General features: G+C 40.6%; 2 long non-coding RNA genes across 2 annotated transcripts in view; one reads left to right on the top strand and one right to left on the bottom strand.

The window, feature by feature from the left end:
* Window positions 1-14,419, top strand: part of LOC101750958 — a 39,995-nt gene extending 25,576 nt beyond the window's left edge. Inside the window, exons 2-4 of the long non-coding RNA XR_001466092.3 lie at window positions 7,932-8,404; window positions 9,342-9,411; window positions 12,027-14,419. This is a non-coding gene — a long non-coding RNA (uncharacterized LOC101750958). The remainder of the gene's footprint in view (window positions 1-7,931; window positions 8,405-9,341; window positions 9,412-12,026) is intronic.
* Window positions 4,389-15,329, bottom strand: part of LOC121110306 — a 32,743-nt gene continuing 21,802 nt past the window's right edge. Inside the window, exon 3 of the long non-coding RNA XR_005858649.1 lies at window positions 4,389-7,960. This is a non-coding gene — a long non-coding RNA (uncharacterized LOC121110306). The remainder of the gene's footprint in view (window positions 7,961-15,329) is intronic.

Genomic DNA, 15,329 nt, shown 5'->3' with positions numbered 1-15,329 from the left:
TTTTTTTTTTGGCTGGAAGAGTATCAGTTCAGTTGTTTTCTGTTTCTTTTTATCCAAGTTGCAACTTAGAGCAGTCAAAGGCTGTGTTTCAGGGATGGTAAAAAAAAGCTTTCCAGCTGAGACTTTGCAGTTTACCGGGGAAGAGAAACTGAAGGTGATGTGTCTCCCCACTTACCTGTTCCTGCTGCACTGTGCATCTAGAGAGAGGATGTCTGCCCCTCCCTTTGCTTATTCGGTCAGTAGGTAAACACCAACCCATGATGAAAAGCAGGCACTAAAAGACTTAAATCCTGTGACTGGAAAGCATGCTTTCCTACAGTGACAGGATCCAGCATTCCTATCACAAGGACTAACTACCTCAATAATCATACAGTATGTTCTTCCAAACGTATTTTACTGAGTAATGAGGGTTGGTTCGTTATGGATGTGATGTCAGAGAGGCTGACCCAAAAAATCCAAGTCTGAGTAATTTAAAATTTCAGAGAGCAATTGAGACACTTGGTTTCAGAAGGGTAACTGAAGGAAATTCATCAGTAGTATTAAAAGCAGCTGTTGACAGACCAGATTAGTAATCTTGGTAGATCTCCCAAGGCCGTCCTTGTTCAATAGCACCAACACTTCAGGGGATATTCAAAATGCCAGCCACTCTTATATATTCTTCGGAGACATTTGGTTTTCTCCCAGCCACAGGATACTCGTGGTTCTGTAATCCATAACTGACTGATGGTCAAGAATTCCTGTACATTAGCTATATCCTCTAGACTTTTTTTTTTTTTTTTTTTTTTTGCATACAGGTAGCATGGATTCTTTCACCCCTACAGTACATGACCATAACTTCTGTGCTGTTAGATTCTCCCAGTTTCTGTTACTGTGGTCATCAACCTCTTGTTGCAATCCTTCTACTTCTCAGAAATGACTCTTCTCTGTTTTCCTCCTGCCATGGGGGCTAAGAGCTCCTGCTTGGCTAGAAGGGGTGGACTGGGAGTATCTATGTAGCTTGGGCTGCCTGTTCTGCCTGCACTGCCTGCAGGAGGTGCATCCCTGCCCTGGAGTCAGGAGTCAGGATGTCATCAGCAGAAAATACAGAGCAGAGCATCCCAGTGGCCTGATTCTGTGCCTGTGGCAGCAGAGCTATTACTCCAGCAGTACCAAACTGGACATTCGCTTGCAGGGTGGAATACTATCCTCTCATTTCTTGGGTATTTAATGTATTCTTTTTTTTTTTCTTTACCTTCACTGTAGCAACAGTCAGTGCAGCAAGGATTTTCTTTTTGTATGTTTCAGTTGTGCTTCTGAACAGTTCCTAACAGTGTAAGCACAGTTACAAGCAGCAGACTGTGAAATGAGTTTTGTAATAAGTGTTGCTCCTTTAATTATATAGAAATAAAACCATGGCTTAATTTAGTGTAGGGTTGCAGCAGCATTTCCCAGAGACTCCAGGAGGCCATTTGGGACCTTCACCATGCCCCTTGTGAGGTGGTAGTTGTATTTTTTAACCTCAGTATTTTTGCAGTGATCATGTTTTGAAGATTGGTTACCACAAGAATAGGGGGGAAAAAGTATAGTCCATGTGCTGCCTGTGCTGTCCGCCTCACCACCAGTTTATCTGTTGTAAAGATTACCAGATGCTGTTGCAACTCCCTGGCATTTTTAGCAGTTGTCTTCATTGTTGAATCAATTTGTGGCACAGAAGGGATCAAGTCAACTTAATTCAGTTGCTGGTTTTAATGGCTTCATTTTGTATTTCCCTTAGAGTGTCATTAAACTCCTCTGAACTAGCGTGCTCTGTTAATTTCATTAATCCAGCCACATATTCAGAAATTGCTTTTTCTATTTTTTTTTTAATTTTTATGATTTGGTTTATAAAAAAAGAAAGGGTCTGTGCTCTCCAGTCACTTTTGGGACAGGCCATTTTGCAGAATTTCCACAATCCCAACAAATGCTTTGTCTGGGGTTTTAATAGGGGCTGTTAAACTACACAGCAGGTTGTACCTTATAGCATCTATTACACTCAGTAAAAGCAGCACATTTTTCCCATCAGTTACACTCTCCCTGATTACACACTGCTCCAATCGCACTATAGGTGAGCCAGGCCTCCACTGAGCAATTAAACAAGCTGTTCTCCCGCCAACAGCCAGCCATTTTAATTCTTTCAAAACACACACACAGCCTCTCAGCCAGCTCTCATGCCCAGGGCTCCTTTGCTCTGCAGTCACTCTGTGGCATGGGATTAGGGTTACACCTTCAGGGCCAGCAGCTGTGGCTTGTACGCTTGCCCCAACATCTGCAAAGCAGGGGCCACTTCCCAGCTCTGTGCCAGTCAGGAGCTCTCTGTGGCTTGAATGTTCTCTCCAGCCAAGGCGAGAAGGGCTGTGATAAAGCCCTTGTGCCACTGAAGTCAAGGCTTTGCTGTCATGTACATGAGAAATGCGGCGTTAGATGGTGTCTTGATCCCTTTTCGAGAAAGGTGCATGCATGTGGGAAACTCACATGTGCTCGCACACATGTGAGCTACAGTATTTGCATGGATCCCTTGGTACAGTTGGCCATAAAAGTTTGGGAGGGTCTGCATTGTCCCCACACCCTGCAATGAAGAGGAAGGATGCTGTACTAAGAGCAACTGGTCTTTCCAGATACCTGTATTGAAGACATTCAGCTGGGAATTTGCAGAAAGCCTCGCAGAATAAGATGTAGAAACCACTGTGAAATTACTCTCCAAATAATAAATTCTTTATTCAGAGGGTGGTGAGGCACTGGCACAGACTGCCTAGAAAGGTTGTGGATGCTCTAATCCTGGAGGCATTCAAAGCCAGGTTGGATGGAGTTTTGAGCAATCTTGCAAAAGTTGCCCCTACCCATAGCATTCTATTAGATAAACTTTAAGGTCCCTTCCAAACGAAACCATTCTATGATTCTATGATAGTCAAACAAACAAACAAACAAACAAACCCTAAAGAAAAAGGCCTTTTTTACTTTATTTTACTTTACTTGAGCTGTGCTTGAGAGTAGCTTGGGAGAAAAATAGTTGACCCATGCTGAAAACCTGTGCCAATGTCCTTGTTTATTTTTCTAGGGTGGGCATAGCCCTCATTTTACTATTTAGAGTAGTGGATTTTGATGACTAAGAGATTTTTGATGTAAGAAGTTTCTTGTCCAGCTTAAGTGGATTTCTTATTGCCTGACATCACATGTAAATACAGCCAATATGAAAATACATGAAATATTTTGAACTGTAAGACATCTAAAGCTTTAGTGCATCCATTGACAGCACACACTCCTCTTTTCACTGGTTAAGTAGCTAGTGAATCTTACAGCTCACTTGGTTTTAACAAAGAACATATTATAATTTGTTTTCCTTTAGTTCCCAATGAATTTTAACTGTAGCTGTTACTACAGAATTGCCTGGGAGGAAGCAATGCTACGGTTCTATGTGGAGATTGTACAGAAATGACAGGGAGGGAGGTAGTGGTCAGCAGGAGACTATGCACTGAGTCATGAACCTGGTAGTTCATTCTTTCTGAAGGGAAAACTGATTTGTTGGAGGGATTTTGCACAGGAACTGAGGTACTTGAAATCTCATAATTCCCCACACTGAGAACTTTCATCAGCTACAATAAAAATAAGAGGAATTGGCACATAGGATTTGTACATCCTGCAGAAGGTCCAGAATATGGAGTCTACAGGGCTGGTGCTAAGCGCCACTGAAAGTTCTCCTTTCATCTCCTGGACATGATAAAGACAGTGAAAATATTTTCATTTGTACCTCTGGGCCCAAACCTGCCCAGTGAAGGAACTTCCTGATTTCCCATTAGCTTCGGTGAGGTTTGAGGCTGGTCAGCAAAGAGGAATCCTGCACTTGTCAGAAGGCACCTAAAGAGCAGAGGGGATCTTTTATGCAAGAACCTGACAAGAGTGAGAGCTTTAAAGTGTTTTAGCACACTGTGATACGATGGAAAACACATTTGTGAAACAATAGATCTAGTACATTGTAGTCATCATTCTGAATTTTTTCTCTTTTCTCCACAGTTTTATTAGGTTTTGTTAAAACCTTTAACAGATGCCTAATTGGCACAGACAGAAGTATTTTCCCAATCATGTATCACTTTAATTATCCAATGGGTCTTTTCGGATCTCTCATGGTTCCTGATCCACTGAGATAAATTATTTGCTGAGTTTCAAGTTCCTCCACTTGAATTCTGCATATCTTCTCATAACATTTCCCATAGGAAAACATTGCAAAAAACTCAGAAGAGAAGACAGGATAGGACTTAAAGTTACTTCAAGCAGAAAGGAACATTTTTCAGAACATTACGTTTGGAAGCTGAAGTCTAAGTGTAACACTTTGCATTTCAATGAAGCAGCAGTGCAACTCTGACCTAATGGGAAGTGTTTCATGATACATGTTACTTGGGATTTTGTGTCTGTGTGAACATCCTGTTCTCGGCTTCATTCACCAGAGCTGTATTTGCAAGAGGGCCTCTCACTATAGATGCTTTTGCCTTAGTGCCTTACCTTTCCAATCAAGGCTGATCCTGCAAAATGTCCCACAGCTGACCTTGATGAGCATGACGACCCTCCCCCCCCCCCATAGATATCATACTGTAAGGCATATTGCAGGACACCATGTGTCTGTAATTGCTGTAATGCTTCTTTCGGTAACATTGCCATGCCTTTGAAATGCTCGCTTCTAGAGACAGGTTAAAAAAATGACCTGTATATCTCACCAGTCACATTCATGGTTCTTGTCAGTAGTAGCCACCCGGATCAACATTTCCCTAACAGTCCAAGTCAGAGAGCACTGCCCAACCCCTCTCCACCCCACCAAACATTTACCTCAGGCTGTCATCTGTTCTCATCATTGAATCTTTCATTGGAAATACTATTTAGGTCCTCTGATTTCACAGATCAACCCAGTCACAGAACTCTCCCACTTATTTATGGATTCATACAGTTATTTTATAGAAGCATTACTCAAAATGCTTATAATTTATGTGAAGGATGTTCTATAGAACAAAAACACGTGTTCAGATGCCCTCTTCATGCTTGGCAATAGCTGAAGGATCTGGGTCCAAAGAAACTGAATGTTGTCTTTCTTCTTGGCTGGAACAGTCTGTTGTTTTCTCATTTTTCTCAGCTGGGAACGAGCGCTTAGAAGTAGGATAGAGTGATCTAGCATCCGCCCCACAGCAGTGTTGCTTGCGAGGGGGAAAATCTTCAAGGACACAGCAGAAGTCTATTTTCCATGGCATGGCAATAGTATCAGCTAAGCTGCATGCTGGTTGAGTACGTTTGGTCAGGAGCATTAGAGGAAAGGAGATGGAGCAATAAAGGAATAAGCCCTTTCTTACCACACCTGGTACATAGCATGTAGTTTTGCAGATGATAACATTTACACTTTACGACAGCGTTGTACATATACATAGGGGTTTGCCTTCTTAAGTAAAGGATGTTAACAGCATTCAGTAAAACTGGGGCAAGCAGTGTAAACAGGATGGCATATAAAGTGTGATACAGTATACAGAGGGCAAAATATGTTTGAAGGTTAGCTTATTAATAAAACATGGTTGGCCTTGATTTAGTTTATAAGAAACTTAAGACATTTATCAACATCTGTCTGAACCCATTTCCAGTCTCTTTGGACTCTGTTGTGGATAAGCTGATTAATAAAAGATGATGCCTTAGGAAGGAAACTCAGATCTTTGCAAGCAATGACAAAAGAAAATGCAGCGCTTAATCTACATATGAAAGGAAACTGTGAAAGTAAACTAGTTTACCACTACATCCCAGGATGCCAGTCTCTTATAACATTTCATCTGACTTAGTTTTGGCTGGAGTCTAGCAAAGTAAGAAAGAATTCCAAAAATTAAGTGTGGAATTAATTTACAAGAAAGATCCTAGTGCTCACTTATGGAGACTCTGAAATCTAATCCTGTTCCCTTGTGGCTTCCTCTCCTCAGTGTTTTTAACTTTGCAGCTTTCTGTGTTTGTTTTTCATTTGTCTCCTTGATCCTTTAGTCTTTCCTTTCCCTTAGGCTAGAATAAAGCTCCAGTATTAAACAAGTGCCACACTTTGCCTATTGATAGCTGTTGCCCAATAAAATGTTGCCCTCAGAAGCCAATTAGTGAAATATGTTTCTTGTAATAGCCAGTAATTTGTTTAATTTTCATGCATTCTTGCCTGATAGCCAGCTGAAGGGTGCACATGCATAGTTCCTGCCTCTGGGATACAGAGACAACCCATTTGAACTGTGTAGCGCAAAGCACTCCCTGCTCACACAACTGGCAGCAGCAGTGGTACCTACCTTTTCTGTTTGGGCACTTGTAGGCTTCACTAGCAGCACAAACATAGGCTGATGTTTTTCCAAAGTAGGAAACAGCATGGTCACAGCTGCATGTGCCCTGCCAGGGCTAACATGGCCCAAGCAGGGCCTGAACTAGAAGTCCCCAGAAGTCCATGGCTGGAGCTCTTCTGCCCTGCTTCAGCTTCACCACGGTGCCCCTGTGTCAGGGCATGGGATAAGGATGCCTGAGTGCAATCCAGGAGGTCAGTGTTTGGGCACCACTTCCCCTCACTGCAGCCAGGTATGGGAAGGAAAGGTTTGCCTTCAAACACAGCTCCTTTGACTATTTCAGTATTTTATGCAAAGCAAAATTTCTCTAATACATGAAAATGAGGGGCTACATCTTCCCTATTACATGAAGGATGTCAGGGACACTTCACTAGTCCTGAAGACCATAGTCACTGCAAGGGTTATGTCCATACATCTTCACTATGTGTTTCCCCAAAACAGAGTGGCTGCTGCTGTCTTGCATTCTTGAAATTTAGACTGTCTTTATGTGCCAGCCAAGAACTGAAGACTGTGGGATGCTTCTGCAGTGTGGGAGATCAGATTTTTAAAGCCTATTTTGTAAGAAAATATCTCTGGATGTTATTTTATCATTGGAAAGAAGTTTATTCCTTGAGGTACTTTTAAATGATACTGAAAACTACTCTAGATTAACGTAGATTTAGACAGATTAAGCAGACAGTGTGGAAAGGACCATGCTGAGCCAGATCCTATCCTGGGTTAAATTGGCATGATGCTCTCAAAGACAAAGGAGTGACAATTAATACCAGCTGAATATCTGGCCCACTGCACTTAAAGACCATGTCAGAGACCACCTACTTTCTGAGACAGTATATGAAAATGAAGACATTTAGAGGCTGTTATGCTAGTTGGAAATTCCCAATCTGGTTTCTGCAGCAATAAAGGGCCCCAAGTGTAGATATTGAGTCATGCACCCAGTTGTGATATTCAAGGCCTTTACTATAAGCAGTCTTGAAAATGTGATAATTATTTTATTTAATAAGTGCTAGTATACATATATATGTGTGAATATTCCTACCTAAATAAATGGGATCGTGTACTCGTACAAGGATTTGGAAGACTGTCCATATAACTTAATGTTCCAACTCATTCAGGGTTCACTTAAAAAACAGATTTATTAAGGAACAAATGAGCTAATACAATTTTTTTTAAGTTACTGTAATCACTCTTAAAGCACATTATGCCATATGATGAGATCCTTTGATAGCAAATACTGATAGCATATCCATGTGCTCTTTGTTGCAGCTTTGCATTACTCTCAAAACGTGTTTCCCCACAGTCTGTAGAAGCAGTGAAGTTATAATATTGGCTCTGGTTCTACATTCTTACCAGTCAAGATCATTCACTGATTCCTGGATGTCAGGATCAATGGTGGTGGCCATATGGCTTTGGAATGATCTGTTGTCTTTTCCGTAATGGCACTGTGGCTTTGTGTTTCCCCAGCAGTGATTAATAGGCACAGACATGCGTTCTGCACATGTTGATAGGTTTAGATGAACTTAGAATTTTTGTCTTTCTTCTCTTCTCTTTACTTTTTTTTTTCTTTTTCCTTTTTCATGGCAGGGAGCAGGGGGAGGAGGAGTGATTCTGCTCTGAGAAAGAAAGAACAAGGTCTTTAATGAATATTCACTTCTCAGGGACATGATATGATTCAGTCAACGTGGCTAGATGACAGAACCCATCTAGATCCTCAGGGATAATTACGACAGAAGGACTAGCTAAGAACCAGTCACAACAGGCAATTCTACGCTGAAGAAGAACTGCTACCTTCTAATACCTCTTCCTACCAAACCTTGGAAACCAGGCGCCAGGCGTTCAACACAGAGGTAACCCTCTGCTCCCATCCGTACTAGCTTCAAAACTGAGGAGTTATCACAGTGGGCAGAGCAGGTTTGCTTTTCCCATCCCTGTGAAAATCTCCTTAGAAGCACAGCATATCCCAAGCCTTCTTTCTGAAGGGCACAGAAAAGACAGGTGAATGAATTTATTGGATGTCTTGGACAACTCCTGTAGAAGGCGTGCAGTGAGTACCTGAGGTAGGTATTTGTTGATTAGGTACCCAGAACATAGCAACAATCAACTAACAAGACAAGACACATGCATTAAGCTGTTTTCTCCATTCTAAAACTCACAAAAAAAAAAAAAAAAAAAAAAAAAAGCTGTTTGGTTGATCCTTGTTGGTTAATTTGAGTTAAAAATGTACAGTACTAACACATGGTACTGCAAGTAATGGGAGAAGTGTACAAAAATTATCACAGGAGAGAGTATGAAGTAAATGTAATCTGTATATTGCTGTCGCAGACTTTAAAGTCAATCCATCTTTAACAAGAAGCTGGAAAATTCTTCCATAGCCATTCACAACTGCGTGGCCTGTATTCTCTTCCCATCCTGTGTAATGTTTTGTCTCATTACTACCTTCTGGATTGATCAAAATGGTTAGACTCCACAAAACAACAAGAATAACAACAACAACGACAACAACAACTAGTTTGTGTTTTGGAGGATATCAAGGGATACCAAGTTCATAAAAGCTACATCTGTGCATCATTCTTGAGAAATATTTGCAGCGCAGGTGGTGGGCGGCTGGCAGGCAACAACAAGAAGTATCACATGTGTTTGCTTTGCTCATTTGCTCTTCCCCTCTGGTCTTCTCACACTATTAGAGGTAGTATACTGGGCTGGACAGGGCCTTCATTTCACCACTACAGCTGTTCTCATGTTTGTAAGTTATGGGACTTGAAGCATTTAAAAAATCCAGAAAGCAATGGCTTGTTGCCCAAGTACCGTGTGCGGTTTGTTTTCATCTTCGAAAAAAAAATGGCAAAATTCAAGATGTTCGCAAGGAGTAGCAGAAATTTTGCAAGAAAGCAGCTTCTAGAGTGCACCAGATTCAAAGGGCTGGTGGCGGTTTGATTGTTTTCAGTACCACTGTTTGAAGTGTTATATATAACTAACTGTTTTAACACTTTCCAGGTTCCTTCATCGTGAAATTTATGTTGCAGCAGATTAGACAGAAGATTGGACATCCTCTGAGGTGTTAATGGTATGTATGTTTACTAAATCTCTCTCTCCTTTTTGATCTTCCATCATAATACGCATACTGCAATAAACACTGTAGGCTCCATGGGAATTGACTGGCAGCTGCTTGGGTGGCTTGGAAAGGGTTTGTCTTTCAGTCCTAAAAAAAAAGTATAGTCATCTACTGGAACTTTAGAAACATTCTGTTCCAAGTTGGAAATTTTCAAATTCCTCACAGGTTTCAGGAAACTCCAGAACTGTCAATAGAGACTTACATGCATTTATAATTAGAAAAGCATAAGTGCTGTGTATTGACAAATATCCTGACAGGAGAAAAAATGCAAGTGGAATATTGCAACTACCCAAAACAAGGCAAAGAGCTGTAAAAAATTTGGACTTTTTGTGATGTTATTGAATGCAGATGGTCCATTTGGCTCAACAGCATGACGGTTATAACATTCAACTCATCTCCCTCTACACACTCAAATCCCAGTGATAGGATACTATGGTAGTCAAAACAATGTCCATCTCAAGGCTGAAAAACAATCTCTGGTCACTCCACAACTTGTACGGGTGTACTTTCTCTATATAATGGGCATTCAAAGTGTTGGACTGGAGCATAGTATCATACTGTACTGTACCCTAAACAAAGCTCAAGCTGCTACTCTATCATGCCAAGGGAGAAGTTTTCTTAGGGGTATGAGAACATAGGTGACAAATACACAGCAAGGAGAAAGAGAGACCTATAGATCATAGGCCGATACTAAGGCATGGTTGACTGTAACAAGTTTCCTTTGACAAAATTTGAGCTAATAACTCAGAAAATGACTGTCTTAACCACTTTAACAGCACACGGGGATTCTATTTTTCTTCTACTAGTTATAAGTTCTAGTGGATATAGCTGGTTTCAGTGAATAATGTATTACAAGAGCAGGTCCTAAAGACCAGTAAACCCTCACGCTCTGGGAACAGGTCTGTGACAAGGCTGCCGGGTGACACAGAGTGTCAAGAGACAAAATGACAAAAAGAAACATTTAGCTAACTTTTATAAATAGGTATAAATATTTTTATGTACATGGTGCATTCTGGTAGCATTGTAAATTCTCTCTCATCTAGGAAAAATATAATTTTTTTATATTAATTTGGGGTTTACACAGTTTATAGAGAATACATTCAAGAAAAAAAAATCTTGGAACAACAACACAAGACTGCAACATGGAGACTAAAGAGGTTAACTCCAAGGAAATAGAAAAAAAATGCAATATCTGGCACTTTCTCTATGATGTAAAGTGCATGTTATTCTCATTTAGCAGACGAGAGCTGACTTGAACAATAGAAATATTTGTTAATACATTCTGTTCCACAGTGACTGTTAAAAATATTTGCTGCATTTTCTTCTTAGATGCTGAAGCTCTCTCATTTCACACCTTTTCCCAGATTTAATCTCTGCAGCATTATTTATGTGGCAATATTATACTCAATTTACAAATTACAGACTGCTGCAAAATGGAGCTGCTCTTTTCCCTAGAGGTAACAGCAACAGTTACATTAATCTTCTTTTAAAAAATTATTCAGGGGCTTTCAACATGCTGCCAAGAACTCCCTCCCAGATTCCTTTGTAGTCCTGTTTTTAATTGTAAGAATATCTGCAGAAAATATAACATGTAAGGCCTGGGTCCCAGTGGAGCTCCATGCTGGCACAGGTCCTGCAGTGAGCACCAGATGGGTGGATTTCAGTTTATTTTATCTCTTCCAGATCAATCCTCTATGTAGATCCTGACCTGTGAACATGGTTCTTCACTGGGTCAGAATGTGTCCAGTGTTGCAGCACGTTTGGCTAGGAAATCTCCAGTCTGGGGCAAATGCTGTTATGTACCCAGGCACTTTCCATCACTGTGAGCCTCAGAGCCCTTTCCTGGTCCTTCTGCTTCTGCCCTAGCTGTGACTTGAGCACCACGGCCTAATGATGGCCAACAAATCCCTGGGTGTCCTAATTGTTCCTGAGGTGTTCAACACAGCCTGATGAGAACCAAGAGCTCAGCATGAGCTAGCAGCGAGAGGACTATCTCTCCTGGCTGGAGATGAGATGGCTTGTTTGGGTGAGAACCTGTCTCAAGCACAAAAGATCTGATGAGATGAAGTGATGGTCTCTTCTGATTTAATTTCTAAGACAACGACATTCTCATGCATTTCTCAACAGTCAACCACCAACAATAGGCATGTACACACTTGCCAGTTTGTACTGCTAAGAGAAAGTTCTGCCAGTGTTGGGCTTTCCCAGGGGATCTCATCCAATAATTCCTTAAACAGCCAGAATTACACTCTCCTGAATTTCAGGATTCTGACTCTGCTCTTTGCCAGGCCCGTATTCCTCAAAATCACAAACTCAGCCAGGGCATGGTCTCTACAGCCCAGGCTGCCTTCAGTCTTTACCTCCTTAATGAGCGCTTCTACATTAATGAATAATGAGTCCAGTAATGCTTTACCTCTGACTGGTCTGTCCAATACCAGATAGTGTGGTCAGGCATGAAAATGTTTGGTCAGCTTACGTGGAGATAAATTTTTTTCTTCTTTAAGGTTTGTTACAAGAGCATTGCAGTTGACTTTGTCTCCTAACACTGAAATATGGTTCTTTTCCAGATCTCCTCTAGCAGATTTCCCATGGAAGGAACTCCCAAGTGTTTGAGTGTTTTTGTCCAAATGTGGTCCATATCAGTTCTGCCTCCTCAAAGTCCTCTTAGCCCAAACTGAGCTTGTAGTCAACTCAGACCATACCAACCAGCTGCTTCCCTCCCCCCCTTCCCCTCCCCCCCGACCCCACCCCAGTTTTGCATAGGTTTTGCATAGGGAAAAACAGGATGAAATCCATGTAATAAGAGAAATGTCTTCTACAAATATACATGAGGAACAAAAGGAACTTCTGTAAGTCTATTACTTGATGTTGATGGTTTAAAGTGCTAGTAATGAGACGTTATGAGACAGATGCATTCAATAAGTATTTCTGTTCTGGTGGATCAAAGCTGGAAGGAAGTATGAATACATTATGAAGCTGATGAAATGTTTTCTGGTCTTACAGTAAAATGGGTGAATGCAAGTCAACTCAGATCTGTGTCAGCAAGGCTCTATAAAATGGCACCGAGTCTTCTTAAGGCAGCAACTCAGGAAGTTGTACTTTCTCTAGGCAGGTAATGAATGCTGAGCTTGTACCCAGAGGTCAGAGGTATGACCCAATTAATAGTAAGCTGGTTGGCCTAGCTTACTACTGGTCTTGGGATCAGCATGTAGGAAATGGCTGATACTGAAGACAAAAGTAAAATCTGTTCCAATTAATTTAACCTTAGTGGAATTTGAGCTTGTCAAGTCATCCTAGTACCTCTAGTTGAAAAAACACTTCAAGATCAGAACTGTGATGAGTTAGTCACCTGACTGTAAATTTTTTTAATATACCATTTTTAGAAGACGCTACTTGATTTCAACAAAGATATCTTATGGGCAATTATCAGTGGGGAAGTCTTTCCAGAAGGGAATCACTCATTTCTCCTTTCCACCCAATACAATCTGTTTTTAAATCACAAATAACACATGAACAACTGCAAATGCACTTTTAAGATAGTACGAAATGTGAAAAAATAAAGATGACAGTGCTTTTGTTTGAAAGTGATCAGACTCACTTCATAACCTCGGTTCAACCAAATGCAACCAAAACAGTTCGTCCTTAGAAACAAGAGAGCATGAACTGTTTTTACAGGATTGGGTACTGTATCACAGAAAGCTTGAAAAGGTCTATGGGGATTGTCACATGTAATCAACTGTGCATGAACTCCTACTATAATCTCATTATTAAAACAGTTACAGTGGTCACTGGAAGTACAGAGATGGGGGCTGGGATTGGGGATGCAGTATTCTGTCTGTGTAAGGAAGAAATAGGGCCACTTTTGCAGTGGCTGTTGAAGTGGATAGAGGAGCCAAGGGAGAAATAGTTAAAGGATCAGGACCTTCACATAGGACACATTTATTCCATGATTATTTCATGATGGATTACCCCAGAAAATAGCTTCCAAAAGTTTTTCCATGAAACAGCAGATCATGCAGCTCCTCTGCTGGACCCTCCCTTAAGTCATGTTTTCTGGATTATGTTCCAGAGGAAATCAGTAGGGGTTGCAGCTTTCTGAGGTGAGTTTAGTGTTGGATACCTGCCTATGTGCTGTGACACGCTGCCTTGGCTAATAAATCGTGACCTCTGTGGTTATATCGGTCAAATGCTTTCTCAGCCAGAGCAATTTCCAGCAAATCAGTGGGCTCCTTTCACAGTGCCCATCTGACAAGCACGGGGTAGCGCACAGATGGTTTAGATATAAAAAAGAATGTTGCATCAGTACTGTATGTGTGAAATGTTTCAATTATTCCTAAAATATTTTTAACGTGTTCCAGATTTATCAGGCAAAATGTTTAGGAAGTAATTGGAGTTTATTCTGTTTTTAATTTTGGTATAGTATATTATAATAAACACATGTTCAAAATACATTTTAGGTATCACCAAATATTTATAAAATGTGTATAGGTGGAAATCCCAAGGTCACTACAGTAGCTTTATTTTGCCAGTCTGTTTACAAGGAGATGAGTCATTAAAACCTATGGCTGTTTCTATCTGTACCGAGAATCCTTCTCCTGCAGGCAGTGGATAACCTATTGGTTTTACATATTCATGTAAGATTAAGCTTTCTCTGATTGCAGAGGTTGAATTTAACCCTCCCTCATATTATTTGTAATAATAAAAACTTCTAGTGGTATTTCCAAGTGGACATATATGTCTCATATTTAACATCTGATCATATTACCGTCATTTTCCACTATAACTAAAAGATGAATTAAATAAATGAGTATCCCAAGCAATTCTGTTTAGGAAATCAGATGAAAGATGGTGTCATACTTCTTGAAACACACAGTGGGCTTTTGCAATTAGAACTAATTGGTATGTTGTGTGCATCACTACCTGCCTTAAGAAATACTGACGAAGCTTCGGGGTGGGATGGGTGTTCTATGGGGCTGGGGGTGAGACTGGGGGCGGGGGGGATCTGTGGGACTGGGAGGTGGAATTGTTCTACTAGGGAACACTGTTCCATTTGTTTTAAAACAAAGATTGACTGTTTGCTTTTGATCTCCTTCTTGTCCTTGGAGATTTCAGGTGTGGAAAAAGGCACACATTTTCCTAGCCTGAAGAGTAAAATATTGCCCTCCACAATTCTCATTACCTTAAGTGAACTCAGTTTATATTTTTTGTTGTTGTTTTATTTTTCTTTATCCAAAGTTTATTCAAAGTATTCATTAAGAAAATCTCGATGTAGAAACACCTTGCATTAACCAAAGCAAAGTTGGTTTCAGTGCCCAAGACCAAGATGCCTAATCTCCTCCTTGCCCCAGCTGTTAGGGACAAGCATGTTTTCCGTTTCAGCTCACAGAACAGTTGCAGTGTTGGGGGGATGAGAAAACAGACATGGGTTGATCTGAGAGCAAAGATTTGTGGTGGTAGAGCAAGACTGGCAAAGGAGGAGCCAGTGCCATATACAGAAGTAGCTGCAAACCCAAGATTCCCTCAAAACGTGATGACATACATGTGTAGACATGTACTGTTTCAGCAGGTATTGTGGTGCCCCAAAGAAACATTTTGAAAGATGAAAGCATTGGGGATTTTTGTTTTCACTGTTTTTCCTCACTTTTTTTAAGTAAAAATGTTAAATTCAGCTCTGTTAGAAGATTAAGCTCAATCCCAAACAAAATCTAGACATCTAGGCTGTACTGACTCCTGCTGCTGTCTTAGGAAATATTGACTTTTCTGAAAGAAAAACTATTTCCTCAATTCTAATTTTCATTAAAAACATACTGTAGTACAGATGCTGTTTTGCAATATTCTTTTAATCTCTGTGGATTTATTTTATGTGTTTA

The sequence above is a fragment of the Gallus gallus genome, chromosome 3, assembly GCF_016699485.2.
Source record: "Gallus gallus isolate bGalGal1 chromosome 3, bGalGal1.mat.broiler.GRCg7b, whole genome shotgun sequence".
NCBI lineage: Eukaryota > Metazoa > Chordata > Aves > Galliformes > Phasianidae > Gallus > Gallus gallus.
The sequence above is the reverse complement of the archived record's forward strand: the minus strand, read 5'-3'. Positions and strand labels throughout refer to the sequence as shown.